Consider the following 8594-nt stretch of genomic DNA (forward strand, 5'->3'; position numbering starts at 1 on the left):
GTATCAGTTGCTGCCATATTTGACTCCTCCTTCACTTGCCCCTTCATCACAAGATAGTTAATACTTTGTTTGGCCTATTTCTCACTCACACACTCCTGCTCTCACTCAAGTTAACTCCAATAATTATTTTTCAAGGGAAAGATAATGTGTGAGAGGAAAAATCTGGACTGTGAGGGATTAGTCAGCCTGGTTTGGAAATATACACTTTGAAACTGTCAACAGATAGATGATATTGACATCATGGAAAGAGGTGAGATAATGAAGGAGATGACTATATATAAAGGAGACAAAATTCTAAGGATGGAAGAAGAGGATGAACACAGATTGACACTGAGATGTGACAATCAGAAATATAGAAAGAAACCACAATAGAGTCTATTGGAAGAAAGACTGGCAACAATTATGGATCTAGCTCACAAAATGTGAAATTTTGATAAAGCTATATTTAAAATTTCAAGTCAGTGACAGCAGAACTGTAAATCATGTATAAAACTCTTCTAGGCCCAAGGTCATGTGTGACTGCACAGATCACAGATCTCATTCTAATGAACCAGGACCTGATCTGAAACTGAGGGTGAGAGAGAAGAAGAAGAAAAAAAAAAAGAAGAAGTTTTAAAAGCAACTGTTAGGTTACATAAGATAAGGACTGAGAATTAATCAATGTGGAAATAGCTTGAACTAATTTCTGGTTGGCAAACTCCTGACCAAAATATATAGCTTTTGTATTTTTTGTTTGTTTGTTTTTTTTTTCCTTTCTCCTCTTTTTTTTTTTTTTTTTAAGGTGCAGAGGATAATTAAAAGCTTTTAGGGTAAAAGGTATATCACTAAGAGCATGATAAATAGATGATGTAAAAGAGAATGGGAAATTGTGGTATAAAGTCATTGAGTAGGTGACAAAGTATGTGCTCTAATAAATAAATGAAGTGAAAAGGAAAGATTTTCTTTCAGATACTCTGAAAATTTATCTGTATTGAGAAATTAGAAATCAAAATATGTAGGAAAAATGTGCTATTACCCCTGCTGTGGTTTAACTGACTATAAGGAAGCTAGGGATTTGGAAACAAATAAAACTAGTGGCTATACTACTTGAATTTGGAGAATAGAGTTTAATTTTGTGTTTGGTAAATATACATTTAAACAAGAATATGTATCAGAAATTGAGAATATCAAAGAATCTGATTAGTGGAGAGGAGGGTTGTGGGTAGAGAGAGGGCAGATAATTCCTTGTTCATTGTTTGTGGCTGAGTCTCTTCAGACTCTGCCTCCATTCGCATCTGTTTATCCAGAAACAGCAGCAGCAATGCAGATTCCTCCTCCTACAGCAGGAAGCTGGAAATGTGAGTCCTTGTTAAGGAAGAAAATGAAAAAAATCATTGTTACTTGATTTATTATTCTCACTTTTCACCATTTGGTCCAAGTTTGGGGAAGCCACCACCTCAAATGAGAGATATTAGAATAAATACTAACAATACCTTCTTTCTTCCCAAAGAAAGGCAATGCCAAAGAATGCTCAAACTACACCACAGTTGCACTCATCTCACATGCTATCAAAGTAAAGCTCAAATTTCTCCAAGCCAGGCTTCAGATGAACTGTGAACTTCCAGATGTTCAAGCTGGATTTAGAAAAGGCAGAGGAACCAGAGATCAAATCTTCAACATCCACTGGATCATCAATAAAGCAAGAGAGTTCCAGAAAAACACATACTTCTGCTTTATTGACTATGCCAAAACCTTTGACTGTGTGGGTCACAACAAACTGAAAAATTCTTAAAGAGATGGGGACACCAGACTACCTGATCTGCCTCCTGAGAAATCTGTATGCAGGTCAAAAAGCAACAGTTAGAACTGGACATGGAAAAACAGGCTGCTTCCAAATGGGGAAAGGAGTATGTCAAGGCTGTATGTTGTCACCCTGCTTATTTAATTTATATGCAGGATACATCATGACAAATGCTGGCCTGGATGAAGCACAATCTGGAATCAAGATTACCAGGAGAAATAGCAACAACTTTGGGTATGCAGATGACACCACCCTTATGGCAGAAAGTGAAGAAGAACTAAAGAGCCCCTTGATGAAAGTGAAAGAGGAGAGTGAAAAAGTTGGCTTAAAACTCAACATTGAGAAAACTAAGTTCATGGCATCTGGTCCCATCACTTCATGACAAATAGATGGGGAAACAATGGAAACAGTGACAGACTTTATTTTTGGGGTCTCCAAAATCACTGCAGATGGTGACTGCAGCCATGAAATTAAAAGACACTTGCTCCTTGGCAAGAAAGTTATGACCAACCTAGATAGCACATTAAAAAACAGAGATGTTACTTTACCAACAAAGTCTGTCTAGTCAAAGCTACGGTTTTTCCAGTAGTCATGTATGGATGTGAGAGTTGGACTATAAAGAAAACTGAGCACTGAAGAATTGATGCTTTTGAACTATGGAGTAAGAGAAGACTCTTGAGAGTCCCTTGGACTGCAAGGAGATCCAACCAGTCCATCCTAAAGGAAATCAGTCCTGAATATTCATTGGAAGGACTCATGCCGAAGCTGAAACTCCAATACTTTGGCCACCTGATGCAAAGAACAGACTCACTGGAAAGACCCTGATGCTGGAAAAGATTGAAGGCAGCAGGAGAAGGGGTTGACAGAGGATGAGATGGTTGGATGGCATCACCAACTCAATGGACATGAGTTTGAGTAAACTCCGGAGTTGGTGATGGACTGGGAGGCCTGACGTGCTGTACTCCATGGGCTCACAAAAAACTGAACACAACTGAGTGGCTGAACTGAACCGATACTTTAGTGGATTATATGGATGGTAATATCTTGTGTCTGCATGGTTGCTGGGGTAAGATATATAGATCAATAACTTTGATGATGTATTACTAATTGCTGCAAATTCTTGATTGCTTTTTGGTATCTCTCTACATTTGTACATAATTTAAAATTTCAGTCCATCAGTTCAGTCACTCAGTTGGGTCCAGCTCTGCAACCCCATGGACTGCAGCATGCCAGGCTTCCTGTCCATCACCAACTCCTGGAATTTGCTCAAACTCATGTCCATTGAGTCCATGATGCCATCCGACTATGTCATCCTCTCATCGCCACCCCCCCCAAATAAAATCTCTCTATAGTTTCATTGTTTTTCCCATCTATTTGCCATGAAGTAATGGGACCAGATTCATGATCTTAGTTTTCTGAATATTGAGTTTTAAGGCAATTTCAAAGTACAAATTTCAATAGAAATAGTAGAAAGTAAAAAGAAGATTGAATGTCTTTTCTCACAAAGATATCCATTTGAATCAAGGTAGCTCTCCAAACCACCTCCAAAATATAGTTCTTTAGTTCACTTGTGTTTGAAAACTTTAAGGTTTTGCTTTATTTAGAAATAAAAAATAAACCTGAAATTAACCCCACTACTTATAAGATAGTGGGTGTAAACTACAGAATCATAATTTATCTTGAGTCTATCAGAAAGCTACAATTAGAAAATGACCAACAAACCCACTGCTGAGCATTTATCTGGAGAAAACCATTATTACAAAAGATACATGCATTACATGCAACCCAAAGTTCTTTGCAATAATGCATACAATAGCCAAGACATGAAAGCAACCTAAACATTCATCAACTGATGAACAGATAAAGAAGATAATGTACATATATACGAAGCAATAGAACTCAGCCATAAAAAAGAACAAAATAATGCAACTGCATCTATGTGGATGGATCTAGAGATTATCATACTAAGTGAAGGCAGTTGGACAGAGAAAGATAAGTATCATATGACATCACTTTAATGTAGAATCAAAAATAATGATATGAATGAATTTATTTGCAAAACAGGAACAGACTCACAGAGTTAGAAAACAAACATATTTACCAAAGGGGAAAAGCAGAGGAGGTAAAATACAGTTTGAAATTAACCTATACATGCTATTATATGTAAAATAGATAACACAGGCCTACTATACAGCACAGAGAAGTCTACTCAATATTCTATAGTATTCTAAATGGGAGGAGATTCAAGATGGTAGAGCAGTAAGTGGCCATGGTTACATGAGTAATACACTTTCAAAGACAGAAGATCTTACATAATACCAGCTGAGATTGGTCAGTAGAACCTGACCACAAGAAAATAATATATAGAACCTTGCAAAGCTTGGTAGGACAAAGGAAGGAGGGCAAAACAGAGGAGAGTGAGTAGGACTGGATCTGCACCTGGGGAGTGGGGAAACTGAAGCAGGAGTCAGATCCCCACATCAGGGCAACTGTTTGGAACAGAGGTGAAGCATTTGAGGTTGTTGAAGAGTGAAGTAGCTGATCCATGACAGTCTGAATAAAATGAGAATCACACAGACAATCCTTCCCACAGCCATACATACTCTGTACAGGGACACAAGTCCCCCAGAAAGTGAAGCAGCTAAGAACTGGAGCAGAGAGATTGGAGAGCAACCCCAGAGAAATATTTGATGTTGACCACAGGGAAATGGTCCAGGGGGACCTGGAGGAGGAGATCACAGTGGGGAATGCCTATGAAGGACAGTCACTCAAACATGGAAGCAGGGCAATATGGTTTGGGTCACACACAGGGGTTGGAGCCATCTCTGTAGTTTCTATCTCCCCACTAATCAGCATTGGATGGCTGAAAAACCCCAACCAGTGTGGCCCTTTAAGTTATTGATGCACCAAACAACAGATGAGGATCCCTGTCAGGGTGACCCTTTAAGTGCATGATATTCCAAGCAACAGAGAATGACAGCAACCTGAATGGACCAAGAAACAGAGAAGGACAAGTCAAAGAGATCCTCTGATTTTCAGCTGCAGAGGCTGGGAAAATACTCTAATAGGACCATAGCTCCTATGACTGAGGCCGTGTGATCGACAAGGACAAATCTGTATCTATCAAATATATAAAAGCACAGTAAGTGTTCCCTCAATAGAAAATGCACTAGCACTGGTAGATGTGGATATTAGAGGCAAGAACATGCCAGAGTAAAACCAGATTAGAGTCTGAGCTGCCCCCACAACAGGTCCAGAGACCAGCCCAGTATTGGAGGGCATCCTAGGGAGGTGAGGTGGACTGTGACTCACAGTGAGGAAAAGGACACTGACAGCAGGGATTGAAGAAAAACATTTATTGTTCTTATATTTTAACTTGTTCGGTAGTTGCTTTAGGATTTTTTTTTTTTCTTTTTCTCTGCTGTAGCTTTTGATTTTAACAGTACTATAAATCTATTTAAACTTTTGAGAATTTTTTTTTAACCAGACTGTTTCTTTCCTTTAAATACTTCTGCCTCTATATTGGCCTTTTGCTGTTTTGAGGGTTTTTTTTTTTTTTTTTTCAGTTCAGTTCAGTCTCTCAGTTTTGTCCGACTCTTTGTGACCCCATGGACGGCAGCATGTCAGGCCTCCCTGTCCATCACCAACTCCTGGAGCCTACTCAAACTCATGTCCATCACGTCGGTGATGCCATCCAACCATCTCACCCTGTGCTGTCCCCTTCTCCTCCCGCCTTCAGTCTTTCCCAGGATCATGGTCTTTTCCAATAAGTCAATTCTTCACATCAGGGAGCCAAAATATTGGAATTTCAGCTTCAGAATGAGTCCTTTCAATGAATATTCAGGGCTGATTTCCTTTAGGATAGACTGGTTGAATCCCCTGCCATCCAAGGGACTCTGGAGTCTTCTCCAACTCCACAGTTCAAAAGCATCAATTCTTTGGCACTCAGCTTTCTTTATAGTGTAACTTTCTACATATATTCTCTTGATTTCACTTTCTTATTCTTTCCCTGTTGTAGTTATTCCTTGAGATATATAAGTCTACTTTATCTACCTTTATTTAATGTTGTTTTTCTATTCTCTATTTCTTTTCTTCCTTTTTTTCTTTTTTTTTTTCTTTACCATGTTTATTAGTCTGTTTTGCTTTTGTTTCTTTATTCCCAAGTTGGCGTATTGCTTCAGATTTATTTTCCAATTTAAGTTTTTGTTGAGAAGAAGTGAAAGTGAAATCACTCAGTCATGGCTGACTCTTTGAGACCCCATGAACTGTAGCCTACGAGGATCCTCCGTCCATGGGATTTTCCAGGCAAGAGTACTGGAGTCGGTTGCCATTGTCTTCTCCAGGTGATCTTCCTGACCCAGGGATTGAACTCGGGTCTCCCACATTGCAGGCAGACACTTTACCTTCTGAGCAAGTTTTTGTTAGCTTTATTTTTAACTGGTTGATATCATTTTTGCTTTCCTTTGCTCCACGGGTCAAGCTCTTCCACTTTATTTATTTATTTATTTTGGACTGTGTTGATTTTGTTTATGTGTGTGTATATAGTTCATTATTTTTGTTAGTATTTGTCTGATTCTGTATTTGCAATTTGTCTGGTGTAGGCATTTTATTTCTTGTTTTAGTGTATTTGTTTTAATCCCCTTTATTGCCATAACAAACCACCTATGGAATCTCACTTCCCTGGCTAGAATTTGAGCTCTGAGCCTTTGGAATGGAAGCACTGACAGGAAGAATCTCAACTGCAAGAAAACTCCTAAACCCAGGGAGTAATAATTAGTGAGAACTTCCACAAAGGCCTCCACCTTTATACAAGACCTGACCTCACCCAAATGTTGGCAGTACCCAGGGCAGGACTCCTCACACAAATAGCAAACAAAACAAAAATCCAAATCCAATTATCATCAAGCAGGATTACCACCTCATACAGCCCTGCCCATCAGAGGGAAAAAAAAAAAAAAAACACCTTATCTCTTCCCTCCTTCCAACAGAGTACAAACATAAGTCATACCCACCAGAAGCCTACAGAAACCACTGGACCAACCTTACCCACCAAGGACAGAAACCAAAAGGAAGAAGGAATTCAGTCTCAAAGCCTGAGAAAAGGAGACCTCACACACAATAAATTAAAAAAGGGGAAAAAAAATGAAAAGATGGGGAAGTACTGTGCAACTGAAGAAACAAATGAGAAACACACAAGATCATATAAATGAAGAGGAAATAGACAAACTATCTGAAAAAGAATTCAGAATAATGATAGTAAAGATGTTCCTAAGTCTCAATAATAGAATGCAGAAAATGCAAGAAGTAATCAACACAAGTAACACAATTAATAAGGACAGAGAAGAAATAAAGAATAAACAGAGATGAATAATGCAATAACTAAATTAAAAATACTCTAGAGGGAAACAATAGTAGATTAACTGAAGCAGAAGAAGATAGAATGGTGAAAATAACTGCTGAAGAACAGAATAAAGGGAAAAGAATAAAAAGAATTGAGGATAGTCTCAGAGACCCCTAGGACAATGTTAAACGCACCAACATTTGAGTTATAGGGGTCCCAGAGAAGGAAGAGAAAAAGAAAGGCACTGAAAACATTTTTCAAAAAAAATTATAGCTGAAAACTTCCCCACTATGAGAAAAGAAATAGTCACTTCCAAGAAGTGCAGAGAGTCCCATACTGGATAAACCCAAGGAGAAACATGCCCAGACACATACTAATCAAGCTAACAGAGGATAAACCTAAAGAAAGAATACTAAAAACAGCAAGGGGAAAAGAACAAGTACATACAAGGGAAAATCCCACACAATTAGCAGCTGATCTTTCAGTGGAAACTCTTCAGGCCAGAAGGAAATGGCAGGATATATCTACAGTACTGAAAGAAAGAAAGCTACAACCAAGTTACTCCAGCTGGCAGAGATTTCATTCAAAACTGATGGAGAAATCAAAAGTTTACAAACAAGCAAAAGTTAAGAGAATTTAGCTGCACCAAACCAGCTTTACAACAAATATTAAAGGGACTAACATAGTTAATAACAAAGTAGAAAGGAAAGACCTACAAAAACAAATCCAAAACAAGAAAATGCCAATAGGAATATATATATATCAATAATTACTTTAAATGTAAATAGATTAAATGCTCCAACCAAAAGACACAAACTGCCTGGATGGATATAAAAATAAGACCCTATATACGCTGTCTACATGAGATGCTCTTCAGACCTAGAGACATATACAGACTGAAATTAAAAGGATGGAAAAACACATTTCATTCAAATGGAAATCAAAAGCAAGTTGAAATGGCAATTCTCATTTCAGACAAAATAGACTACAATAAAGAATATTACAAAAGATAAAAAGGACACTAGATAATGATCAAGGGATCAATCCAAGAAGAAGACTGAACTATTGTAAATATTTATGCATCCAACATAGGAGCACCTCAATACAGAAGCAAATGCTAACAGACATAAAAGGGAAAATTGGCACCAACAAAATAATAGTAGGGGACTTTAAAACCCACTTATGACAGTGGACAGATCATCAAAATAGAAAACTGATATGGAAATGCAAATCTTAAATGAAACATTAGAACAAATTATCCTAATTGATATATTAAGGGCATTCTACCCAAAAGAAGAAGAATACACTTTCTTCTCAAATGCATATGAAACATTCTACAAGATATTACATCTTGGGTCACAAATCACCCCTCATTAAATTCATCTTTTCTGATCACAAAGCTATGAGACTAGGCATCAATTACAGGGGAAAAAAAGACTGGAAAAATACAAACACATGGAGATTAAACAATAC

Source organism: Odocoileus virginianus, chromosome 8 (genome assembly GCF_023699985.2).
Source record: "Odocoileus virginianus isolate 20LAN1187 ecotype Illinois chromosome 8, Ovbor_1.2, whole genome shotgun sequence".
In the NCBI taxonomy this organism is placed as follows: Eukaryota; Metazoa; Chordata; class Mammalia; order Artiodactyla; family Cervidae; genus Odocoileus; species Odocoileus virginianus.